The sequence below is a fragment of the Rhipicephalus microplus genome, chromosome 2 (assembly GCF_043290135.1).
Source record: "Rhipicephalus microplus isolate Deutch F79 chromosome 2, USDA_Rmic, whole genome shotgun sequence".
Lineage (NCBI taxonomy): Eukaryota > Metazoa > Arthropoda > Arachnida > Ixodida > Ixodidae > Rhipicephalus > Rhipicephalus microplus.
The window spans coordinates 76,303,624-76,315,668 of NC_134701.1; the positions used below are offsets into that span (position 1 = coordinate 76,303,624).

General features: G+C 47.0%; 6 non-coding genes across 6 annotated transcripts; all 6 read left to right on the top strand.

The window, feature by feature from the left end:
* Positions 1 to 139: 139 nt before the first annotated feature.
* Positions 140 to 212, top strand: TRNAR-UCU (transfer RNA arginine (anticodon UCU)). The gene has a single exon. It is a non-coding gene; the product is annotated as a tRNA-Arg (tRNA).
* A 396-nt stretch (positions 213 to 608) lies between these two features.
* On the top strand, positions 609 to 681 carry TRNAR-CCU (transfer RNA arginine (anticodon CCU)). Its single transcript has one exon. It is a non-coding gene; the product is annotated as a tRNA-Arg (tRNA).
* Positions 682 to 1,312: 631 nt separating this feature from the next.
* Positions 1,313 to 1,385, top strand: TRNAR-CCU (transfer RNA arginine (anticodon CCU)). The gene has a single exon. It is a non-coding gene; the product is annotated as a tRNA-Arg (tRNA).
* Positions 1,386 to 3,649: 2,264 nt separating this feature from the next.
* Positions 3,650 to 3,722, top strand: TRNAR-UCU (transfer RNA arginine (anticodon UCU)). Its single transcript has one exon. It is a non-coding gene; the product is annotated as a tRNA-Arg (tRNA).
* An 862-nt stretch (positions 3,723 to 4,584) lies between these two features.
* Positions 4,585 to 4,657, top strand: TRNAR-CCU (transfer RNA arginine (anticodon UCU)). The gene has a single exon. It is a non-coding gene; the product is annotated as a tRNA-Arg (tRNA).
* A 5,309-nt stretch (positions 4,658 to 9,966) lies between these two features.
* Positions 9,967 to 10,039, top strand: TRNAR-UCU (transfer RNA arginine (anticodon UCU)). Its single transcript has one exon. It is a non-coding gene; the product is annotated as a tRNA-Arg (tRNA).
* The last annotated feature ends 2,006 nt before the right edge of the window (positions 10,040 to 12,045 follow it).

The window sequence follows — 12,045 nt, forward strand, 5'->3', positions numbered from 1 at the left end:
GGGTTTCTGCAACAGTTTTCTTGCTTGAAGCAGGGCATATGCGTTTCCTTTTCTCCTATATTCCTTTCGATGGTGTGTTCTACAGTAACCTAGAGTAAAAGTGCTAATGAAAGGAACGACAGCGCATCGCTCGCACATCGCCCTCGTGGCCTAACGGATAAGGCATCAGTCTTCTAAACGGGGGATTGCGGGTTCGAGTCCCGCCGAGGGTGGGTTATCCTTTTTCATTACCATAGGGTTTCTGCTACAGTTTTCTTGCTTGAACCAAAGCATGTGCATTTCCCTTTCTCCTATATTAATTTCGATGGTGTGTTCTACTGTCCCCTAAAGTAAAAGCGCTAATGAAAGGAACGTTGGTGCATCAATCGCACGTTGCTCTCGTGGCCTAACGGATAAGGCATCGGTATTCTTAACCGGGGATTGCGAGTTCGAGTCTCGCCGAGTGTGGGTTATCCTTTTTCATTACCAAGGGTTTTTGCTACAGTTTTTTTGCTTGAACCAAAGGATATGCATTTCCCTTTCTCCTATATTAATTTCGATGGTGTGTTCTACAGTCACCTAGAGTAAAAGTGCTAATGAAAGGAACGCCAGTGCACCGCACGCACATCGCCCTCGTGGCCTAACGGATAAGGCATCGGTCTCCTAAACCGGGGACTGCGGGTTCGAGTCCCGCCGAGGTTGGGATATCCTTTTTCATTATCAGAGGGTTTGTGCTACAGTTTTCTTGCTTGAAGCAAATCATATACGTTTCCTTTTCCCTTATATTCCTTTGGAGGATGTGTTCTACTGTAACCTAGAGTAAACGCGCTAATGAAAAGAACGCTAGTGCATCGCTCGCACATCGCCCTCTTGGCCTAACGAACAAGGCATCGGTCTTCTAAACGGGAGATTGCGGGTTCGAGTCCCGCCGAGGGTTGGATATTCTTTTTCATTAACAAAGGGTTTCTGCTGCAGTTTTCCTGCTTGCAGAAAAGCAAATGCGTTTTGTTTTCCCCTATATTCCTTTCGATGGTGTGTTCTACTGCAACCTAGAGTAAAAGCGGTAATGAAAGGAACGCCAGTGCATCGCCCGCACATCGCCCTCGTGGCCTAACGGATAAGGCATCGGTCTCCTAAACCGGGGATCGCGAGTTCGAGTCCCGCCGAGTGTTGGTTATCCTTTTTCATTACCAAGGGTTTTTGCTACAGTTTTTTTGCTTGAACCAAAGCATATGCATTTCCCTTTCTTCTATATTAATTTCGATGGTGTGTTATACAGTCACCTAGAGTAAAAGTGCTAATGAAAGGAACGCCAGTGCATCGCACGCTCATCGCCCTCGTGGCCTAACGGATAAGGCATCGGTCTCCTAAACCGGGGACTGCGGGTTCGAGTCCCGCCGAGGTTGGGATATCCTTTTTCATTATCAGAGGGTTTGTGCTACAGGTTTCTTGCTTGAAGCAAATCATATACGTTTCCTTTTCCCTTATATTCCTTTGGATGATGTGTTCTACTGTAACCTAGAGTAAACGCGCTAATGAAAAGAACGCTAGTGCATCGCTCGCACATCGCCCTCTTGGCCTAACGAATAAGGCATCGGTCTTCTAAACGGGGGATTGCGGGTTCGAGTCCCGCCGGGGTTGGTTATCCTTTTTCATTAACAAAGGGTTTTGCTAGTTTTCTCGCTTGAACCAAAGCAAGTGCATTTTCCTTTCTCCTAAATTCCTTTCGATGGTGTGTTTTTCTGTAACCTAAAGTAAAAGCGCTAATGAAAGGAACGCCAGTGCATCGCTCGCACATTGCCCTCGTGGCCTAACGGATAAGGCATCGGTCTTCTAAACCGGGGATTGCGGGTGCGAGTGCCGCCGAGGGTGGATTATCCTTTTTCATTACCAAGGGTTTGTGCTACAGTTTTCTTGCTTGAAGCAAATCATATGCGTTTCCTTTTCCCCTATATCCCTTTGGATGATGTGTTCTACTGTAACCTAGAGTAAACGCGCTAATGAAAAGAACGCTAGTGCATCGCTCGCACATCGTCCTCTTGGCTTAACGAATAAGGCATCGGTCTTCTAAACGGGGGATGGCGGGTTCGAGTCCCGCCGAGGGTTGGTTATCCTTTTTCATTAACAAAGGGTTTTGCTAGTTTTCTCGCTTGAACCAAAGCAAGTGCCTTTCCTTTTTTCCTATATTCCTTTCGATGGTGTGTTCTTCTGCAACCTAGAGTAAAAGCGCTAATGAAAGGAACGCCAGTGCATCGCTCGCACATCGCCCTCGTGCCCTAACGGATAAGGCATCGGTATCCTAAACCGGGGATGGCGGGGTCGAGTCCCGCTGAGGGTTGGATATTCTTTTTCATTAACAAGGGTTTCTGCTACAGTTTTCCTGCTTGCAGGAAAGCAAATGCGTTTTGTTTTCCCCTATATTCCTTTCGATGGTGTGTTCTACTGTAACCTAGAGTAAACGCGCTAATAAAAGGAACGCCAGTGCATCACTCGCACATCGGCTACGTGGCCTAACGGATAAGGCATCGGCCCCCTAAACAGGGGATTGCGGGTTCGAGTCCCACGGAGGGTGGGTTATCCTTTTTTATTACCAAAGGGTTTCTCCGACAGTTTTCTTGCTTGAACCAAAGCATATGCATTTCCTTTTCCCCTATATTCCTTTCGATGATGTGTTCTACTGTAACCTAGAGTAAACGCGCTAATGAAAAGAACGCTAGTGCATCGCTCGCACATCGCCGTCTTGGCCTAACGAATAAGGCATCGGTCTTCTAAACGGGGGATTGCGGGTTCGAGTCCCGCCGAGGGTGAGTTATCCTTTTTCATTACCAAAGGGTTTCTGCTACAATTTTCTTGCTTGAACCAAAGCATGTGCATTTCCCTTTCTCCTATAATAATTTTGATGGTGTGTTCTACTGTAACCTAAAGTAAAAGCGCTAATGAAATGAACGTTAGTGCATCAATCGCACGTTGCTCTCGTGGCCTAACGGATAAGGCATCGGTCTTCTTAACCGGGAATCGGGTTCGAGTCCCGCCGAGTGTGGGTTATTCTTTTTCATTACCAAGGGTTTCTGCAACAGTTTTCTTGCTTGAAGCAGAGCATATGCGTTTCCTTTTTCCCTATATTCCTTTCGATGGTGTGTTCTACTGTAACCTAAAGTAAAAGCGCTAATGAAAGGAACGCCAGTGCTTCGCTCGCACATTGCCCTCGCGGCCTAACGGATAAGGCATCGGTCTTCTAAACCGGGGATTGCGGGTGCGAGTGCCGCCGAGGGTGGGTTACTCTTTTTCATTAACAAAGGGTTTGTGCTATAGTTTTCTTGCTTGAAGCAGAGCATATGCGTTTCCTTTTCCCCTATATTCCTTTCGATGGTGTGTTCTACAGTAACCAAGAGCAAAAGTGCTAATGAAAAGAACGCTAGTGCTACGCTCGCACATCGCCCTCGTGGCCTAACGAATAAGGCATCGGTCTTCAAAACCGGAGATTGCGGGTTCGAGTCCCGCTGAGGGTGGGTTATCCTTTTTCAATACCAAGGGTTTCTGCAACAGTTTTCTTGCTTGAAGCAGGGCATATGCGTTTCCTTTTCTCCTATATTCCTTTCGATGGTGTGTTGTACAGTAACCTAGAGTAAAAGTGCTATTGAAAGGAACGACAGCGCATCGCTCGCACATCGCCCTCGTGGCCTAACGGATAAGGCATCGGTCTTCTAAACGGGGGATTGCGGGTTCGAGCCCCGCCGAGGGTGGGTTATCCTTTTTCATTACCATAGGGTTTCTGCCACAGTTTTCTTGCTTGAACCAAAGCATGTGCATTTCCCTTTCTCCTATATTAATTTCGATGGTGTGTTCTACTGTCCCCTAAAGTAAAAGCGCTAATGAAAGGAACGTTGGTGCATCAATCGCACGTTGCTCTCGTGGCTTAACGGATAAGGCATCGGTCTCCTAAACCGGGGACTGCGGGTTCGAGTCCCGCCGAGGTTGGGATATCCTTTTTCATTATCAGAGGGTTTGTGCTACAGTTTTCTTGCTTGAAGCAAATCATATACGTTTCCTTTTCCCTTATATTCCTTTGGAGGATGTGTTCTACTGTAACCTAGAGTAAACGCGCTAATGAAAAGAACGCTAGTGCATCGCTCGCACATCGCCCTCTTGGCCTAACGAATAAGGGATCGGTCTTCTAAACGGGGGATTGCGGGTTGGAGTCCCGCCGAGGGTTGGTTATCCTTTTTCAATAACAAAGGGTTTTGCTAGTTATCTCGCTTGAACCAAAGCAAGTGCCTTTTTTTTTCCTATATTCCTTTCGATGGTGTGTTCTTCTGCAACCTAGAGTAAAAGCGCTAATGAAAGGAACGCCAGTGCATCGCTCGCACATCGCCCTCGTGCCCTAACGGATAAGGCATCGGTCTCCTAAACCTGGGATGGCGGGGTCGAGTCCCGCCGAGGGTTGGATATTCTTTTTCATTAACAAAGGGTTTCTGCTGCAGTTTTCCTGCTTGCAGGAAAGCAAATGCGTTTTGTTTTCCCCTATATTCCTTTCGATGATGTGTTCTACTGCAACCTAGAGTAAAAGCGGTAATGAAAGGAACGCCAGTGCATCGCTCGCACATCGCCCTCGTGGCCTAACAGATAAGGCATCGGTCTCCTAAACCGGGGATTGCGGGTTCGAGTCCCGCCGAGGGTAGGTTATTTTTTTTCATTCACCGAAAAGGTTTCTGCTACAATTTTCTTGCTTGAAGCAAAGCTTATGTGCTTCTTTTCGCCTATATTCCTTTCGATGGTGTGTTCTACTGCAACCTAGAGTAAAAGCGCTAATGAAAGGAACGCCAGTGCATCGCCCGCACATCGTCCTCTTGGCCTAACGAATAAGGCATCGGTCTTCTAAACGGGGGATTGCGGGTTCGAGTCCCGCCGAGGGTTGGTTATCCTTTTTCATTAACAAAGGGTTTTGCTAGTTTTCTCGCTTGAACCAAAGCAAGTGCCTTTCCTTTTTTCCTATATTCCTTTCGATGGTGTGTTCTTCTGCAACCTAGAGTAAAAGCGCTAATGAAAAGAATGCCAGTGCATCGCTCGCACATCGCCCTCGTGCCCTAACGGATAAGGCATCGGTCTCCTAAACCGGGGATTGCGGAATCGAGTCCCGCCGAGGGTGAGTTATCCTTTTTCATTACCAAAGGGTTTCTGCTACAATTTTCTTGCTTGAAGCAAAGCATAAGCGCTCCTTTTCTCCTATATTCCTCTCGATGGTGTGTTTAACTGTATCCTAGAGTAAACGCGCTAATGAAAAGAACGCTAGTGCAACGCTCGCACTTCGCCCACGTGGCCTAACGAATAAGGCATCAGTCTTCTAAACGGGGGATTGCGGGTTCGAGTCCCGCCGAGGGTGGGTTATCCTTTTTCATTACCATAGGGTTTCTGCTACAGTTTTCTTGCTTGAACCAAAGCATGTGCATTTCCCTTTCTCCTATATTAATTTCGATGGTGTGTTCTACTGTCCCCTAAAGTAAGAGCGCTAATGAAAGGAACGTTGGTGCATCAATCGCACGTTGCTCTCGTGGCCTAACGGATAAGGCATCGGTATTCTTAACCGGGGATTGCGAGTTCGACTCCGCCGAGTGTGGGTTATCCTTTTTCATTACCAAGGGTTTTTGCTACAGTTTTTTTGCTTGAACCAAAGCATATGCATTTCCCTTTCTCCTATATTCCTTTCGATTGTGTGTTCTACAGTAACCTAGAGTAAAAGTGCTATTGAAAGGAACGCCAGTGCATCCCTCGCACATCGGCTACGTGGCCTAACCGATAAGGCATCGGCCTCCTAACCAGGGGATTGCGCGTTCGAGTCCCGCGGAGGGTTTGTTATCCTTTTTTATTAACAAAGGGTTTCTCCCACAGTTTTCTTGCTTGAACCAAAGCATATGCATTTCCCTTTCCCCTATACTTCTTTCGATGGTGTGTTCTACTGCAACCAAGAGCAAAAGCGCTAATGAAAAGAACGCTAGTGCTACGCTCGCACATCGCCCTCGTGGCCTAACGAATAAGGCATCGGTCTTCCAAACCGGGATTGCGGATTCGAGTCCCGGCGAGGGTGGGTTATCCTTTTTCAATACCAAGGGTTTCTGCAACAGTTTTCTTGCTTGAACCAAAGCATGTGCATTTCCCTTTCTCATATATTAATTTCGATGGTGTGTTCTACAGTAACCTAGAATAAAAGTGCTGATGAAAGGAACGCCAGTGCATCGCTCGCACATCGCCCTCGTGACCTAACGGATAAGGCATCGGTCTTCTAAACCGGAGATTGCGGGTTCGAGACCCGCCGAGGGTGGGTTATCCTATTTCATTACCAAGGGTTTCTGCAACAGTTTTCTTGCTTGAAGCAGGGCATATGCGTTTCCTTTTCTCCTATATTCCTTTCGATGGTGTGTTCTACAGTAACCTAGAGTAAAGGTGCTAATGAAAGGAACGACAGCGCATCGCTCGCACATCGCCCTCGTGGCCTAACGAATAAGGCATCAGTCTTCTAAACGGGAGATTGCGGGTTCGAGTCCCGCCGAGGGTGGGTTATCCTTTTTCATTACCATAGGGTTTCTGCTACAGTTTTCTTGCTTGAACCAAAGCATGTGCATTTCCCTTTCTCCTATATTAATTTCGATGGTGTGTTCTACTGTACCCTAAAGTAAAAGCGCTAATGAAAGGAACGTTGGTGCATCAATCGCACGTTGCTCTCGTGGCCTAACGGATAAGGCATCGGTATTCTTAACCGGGGATTGCGAGTTCGAGTCTCGCCGAGTGTGGGTTATCCTTTTTCATTACCAAGGGTTTCTTCTACAGTTTTCTTGCTTGAAGCAAAGAATGTGCGTTTCCTTTTCCCCTATATTCCTTCGGAAGATGTGTTCTACTGCAACCTAGAGTAAAAGCGCTAATGAAAGGAACGCCAGTGCATCACACGCGCATCGCCCTCGTGGCCTAACGGATAAGGCATCGGTCTCCTGAACCGGGGATTGCGGGTTCGAGTTCCGCCAAAGGTGGTATATTCTTTTTCATTAACAAAGGGTTTCTGCTACAGTTTTCTTCCTTAAAGCAAAGCATATGCCCTTCTTTCCCCGTATATTCATTTCTATGATGAGTTCTACTGTAACCTAGATAAACGCGCTATTGAAAGGAACGCCAGTGCATCAATCGCACATCGCCTTCGTGGCCTAACATAGGGCATCAGTCTTCTAAACCGGGAATTGCGGGTTTGAGTCCCACCGAGGGTGGGTTATTCTTTTTTACTAACAAAGGGTTTCTCCCACAGTTTTCTTGCTTGAACCAAAGCATATTCATTTTCTTTTCCCCTATATTCCTTTCGATGGTGTGTTCTACAGTAACCTAGAGTAAAAGCGCTAATGAAAGGAAGGCCACTGCATCGCCCGCACATCCCCCTCGTGGCCTAACGGATAAGGCATCGGTATTCTAAACAGGGGATTGCGGGTTCGAGTCCGGCGGAGGGTGGGTTATCCTTTTTTATTAACAAAGGGTTTCTCCCACAGTTTTCTTGCTTGAACCAAAGCATGTGCGTTTCCTTTTCCCCTATATTCCTTTAGAAGATGTGTTCTACTGCAACCTGGAGTAAAAACGCTAATGAAAGGAACGCCAGTGCATCACTCGCACATCGCCCTCGTGGCCTAACGGGTAAGGCATCGGTCTCCTGAACCGGGGATTGCGGGTTCGAGTCCTGCCAAAGGTGGTGTATTCTTTTTCATTAACAAAAGGTTTCTGCTACAGTTTTCTTGCTTAAAGCAAAGCGTATGCGTTTCCTTTTCCCCTATATTTCTTTCGATGGTGTGTTCTACTGCAACCTAGAGTAAAAGCGCTAATGAAAGGAACGCTAGTGCATCGTTCGCACATCGCCCTCGTGGCCTAACGGATAAGGCATCGGTCTCCTAAACCGGGGAGGGCGGGGTCGAGTCCCGCCGAGGGTGGGTTATTCTTTTTCATTACCAGGGGTTTCTTCTTCAGTTTTCTTGCTTGAAGCAAAGCATGTGCGTTTCCTTTTCCCCTATATTCCTTCGGAAGATGTGTTCTACTGCAACCTAGAGTAAAAGCGCTAATGAAAGGAACGCCAGTGCATCACTCGCACATCGGCTTCGTGGCCTAACAGATAAGGCATCGGTCTTCTAAACCGGGGACTGCGGGTTCGAGTCCCGCCGAGGGAGGTTTTTTTTTTTTCATTCACAGAAAATTTCTGCTACAGTTTTCTTGCTTGAAGCAAATTATATGCGTTTCCTTTTCCCCTATGTTCCTTTGGATGATGTGTTCTACGGTAACCTAGAGTAAACGTGCTAATGAAAAGAACGCTAGTGCATCGCTCGCACATCTCCCTCATGGCGTAACGAATAAGGCATCGGTCTTCTAAACGGGGGATTGCGGGTTCGAGTCCCGCCGAGGGTGGATTATCCTTTTTCATTGACAAAGGGTTTTGCTACAGTTTTCTTTCTTGAACCAAAGCATGTGATTTCCCTTTCTCCTATATTACTTTTGATGGTGTGTTCTACTATAACCTAAAGTAATAGCGCTAATAAAACGAACGCCAGTGCATCGATCGCACATTGCTCTCGTGGCCTAACGGATAAGACATCGGTCTTCTTAACCGGGGATGGCGGGTTCGAGTCCTGCCGAGGGTGGGTTATCCTTTTTCATTACCAAGGGTTTGTGCTACAGTTTTCTTGCTTGAAGCAAAGCATATGCGTTTCCTTTTCCCCTATATTCCTTTCGATGTTGTGTTCTATTGTAACCTAGACTAAACGCGCCAATGAAAGGAACGCCAGTGCATCACTCGCACATCGCCTTCGTGGCCTAACATAAGGCATCAGTCTTCTAAACCGGGAATTGCGGGTTCGAGTCCCGCCGAGGGTGGGTTATCCTTTGTTACTATCAAAGGGTTTCTCCCACAGTTTTCTTGCTTGAACCAAAGCATATGCATTTTCTTTTCCCCTATATTCTTTTTGATTGTGTGTTTTACTGTAACCTAGAGTAAATGCGCTAATGAAAGAAACCCCACGGTATCACTCGCACATCGGCTTCGTGGCCTAACGGATAAGTCATCGGTATTCTAAACAGGGGATTGCGGGTTCGAGTCCCGCGGAGGGTGGGTTACCCTTTTTATTAACAAAGGGTTTCTCCCAAAGTTTTCTTGCTTGAACCAAAGCATATGCATTTCCTGTTCCCCTATATTCCTTTCGATGATGGGTTCTACTGTAACCTAGAGTAAACGCGCTAATGAAAAGAACGCTAGTGCATCGCTCACACATCGCCCTCATGGCCTAAGGAATAAGGCATCGGTCTTCTAAACGGGGGATTACGGGTTCGAGTCCCGCCGAAGTTGGGTTATCCTTTTTCACTAACAAAGGGTTTTGCTACAGTTTTCTTGCTTGAACCAAAGCATATGCGTTTCCTTTTACCCTATATTCCGTTCGAAGTTGTGTTCTACTGTAACCTAGAGTAAACGCGCTAATGAAAGGAACGCCAGTGCTTCACTCGCACATCGCCTTCGTGGCCTAACATAAGGCATCAGTCTTCTAAACCGGGAATATCGGGTTCGAGTCCCGCCGAGGGTGGGTTATCCTTTTTTACTAACAAAGGGTTTCTCCCACAGTTTTCTTGCTGGAACCAAAGCATATGCATTTTCTTTTCCCCTATATTCCTTTCGATTGTGTGTTTTACTGTAACCTAGAGTAAAAGCGCTAATGAACGGAACGCCAGTGCATCGCTCGCACATCGCCCTCGTGGCCTAACGGATAAGGCATCGGTCTCCTAAACCGGGGATGGCGGGGTCGAATCCCGCCGAGGGTGGGATATTCATTTTCATTAACAAAGGATTTCTGCCACAGTTTTCTTGCTTGCAGCAAAGCAAATGCGTTTTCTTTTCCCCTATATTCCTTTCGATTGTGTGTTCTACTGCAACCTAGAGTAAAAGCCCTAATGAAAGGAACGCCAGTGCATCGCCCGCACATCGCCCTCGTGGCCTAACGGATAAGGCATCGGTCTTCTAAACCGGGGTTTGCGGGTTCGAGTCCCGCCGAGAGTGGGTTATCCTTTTTCAATACCAAGAGTTTCTGCAACAGTTTTCTTGCTTGAAGCAGAGCATATGTGTTTCCTTTTCCCCTATATTCCTTTCGATGGTGTGTTCGACTGCAACCTAGCGTAAAAGCGCTAATGAAAGGAACGCCAGTGCATCGCCCGCACATCGCCCTCGTGGCCTAATGGATAAGGCATGGGTCTGCTAAACGGGGGATTGCGGTTCGAGTCCCGCCGAGGGTGGGTTATCCTTTTTCATTAACAAAGGGTTTCTGCTACAGTTTTCTTGCTTGAAGCAAAGCATATGTGCTTCTTTTGCGCTATATTCCTTTCGATGTTGTGTTCTACTGTAACCTAGAGTAAACGCGCTAATGAAAGGAGCGCCAGTGCATCAGTCGCACATCGGCTACGTGGCCTAACGGATAAGGCATCGGCCCCCTAAACAGGGGATTGTGGGTTCCCGTCCCGCGGAGGGTGGGTTATCCATTTTTATTAACAAAGGGTTTCGGCAACCGTTTTTTTGCTTGAAGCAGTGCATATGCGTTTCCTTTTCCCCTATATTCCTTTCGATGGTGTGTTCTACAGTAACCTAGAGTAAACGCGCTAATGAAAAGAACGCTAGTGCTACGCTCGCACATCGCCCTCATGGCCTAACGAATAAGGCATCGGTCTTCTAAACGGGGGATTGCGGGTTTGAGTCCCACCAAGCGTGGGTTATCCTTTTTCATTAACAAAAGGTTACTGCTACAGTTTTCTTGCTTAAAGCAAAGCGTATGCGTTTCCTTTTCCCCTATATTTCTTTCGATGGTTTGTTCTACTGCAACCTAGAGTAAAAGCGCTAATGAAAGGAACGCTAGTGCATCGCTCGCACATCGCCCTCGTGGCCTAACGGATGAGGCATCGGTCTCCTAAACCGGGGAGGGCGGGGTCGAGTCCCGCCGAGGGTGGGTTATTCTTTTTCATTACCAAGGGTTTCTTCTACAGTTTTCTTGCTTGAAGCAAAGCATGTGCGTTTCCTTTTCCCCTATATTCCTTCGGAAGATGTGTTCTACTGCAACCTAGAGTAAAAGCGCTAATGAAAGGAACGCCAGTGCATCACTCGCACATCGCCCTCGTGGCCTAACGGATAAGGCATCGGTCTCCTGAACCGGGGATTGCGGGTTCGAGTTCCGCCAAAGGTGGTATATTCTTTTTCATTAACAAAGGGTTTCTGCTACAGTTTTCTTCCTTAAAGCAAAGCATATGCCCTTCTTTCCCCGTATATTCATTTCTATGATGAGTTCTACTGTAACCTAGATAAACGCGCTATTGAAAGGAACGCCAGTGCATCAATCGCACATCGCCTTCGTGGCCTAACATAGGGCATCAGTCTTCTAAACCGGGAATTGCGGGTTTGAGTCCCACCGAGGGTGGGTTATTCTTTTTTACTAACAAAGGGTTTCTCCCACAGTTTTCTTGCTTGAACCAAAGCATATTCATTTTCTTTTCCCCTATATTCCTTTCGATGGTGTGTTCTACAGTAACCTAGAGTAAAAGCGCTAATGAAAGGAAGGCCACTGCATCGCCCGCACATCCCCCTCGTGGCCTAACGGATAAGGCATCGGTATTCTAAACAGGGGATTGCGGGTTCGAGTCCGGCGGAGGGTGGGTTATCCTTTTTTATTAACAAAGGGTTTCTCCCACAGTTTTCTTGCTTGAACCAAAGCATGTGCGTTTCCTTTTCCCCTATATTCCTTTAGAAGATGTGTTCTACTGCAACCTGGAGTAAAAACGCTAATGAAAGGAACGCCAGTGCATCACTCGCACATCGCCCTCGTGGCCTAACGGGTAAGGCATCGGTCTCCTGAACCGGGGATTGCGGGTTCGAGTCCTGCCAAAGGTGGTGTATTCTTTTTCATTAACAAAAGGTTTCTGCTACAGTTTTCTTGCTTAAAGCAAAGCGTATGCGTTTCCTTTTCTTCTATATTTCTTTCGATGGTGTGTTCTACTGCAACCTAGAGTAAAAGCGCTAATGAA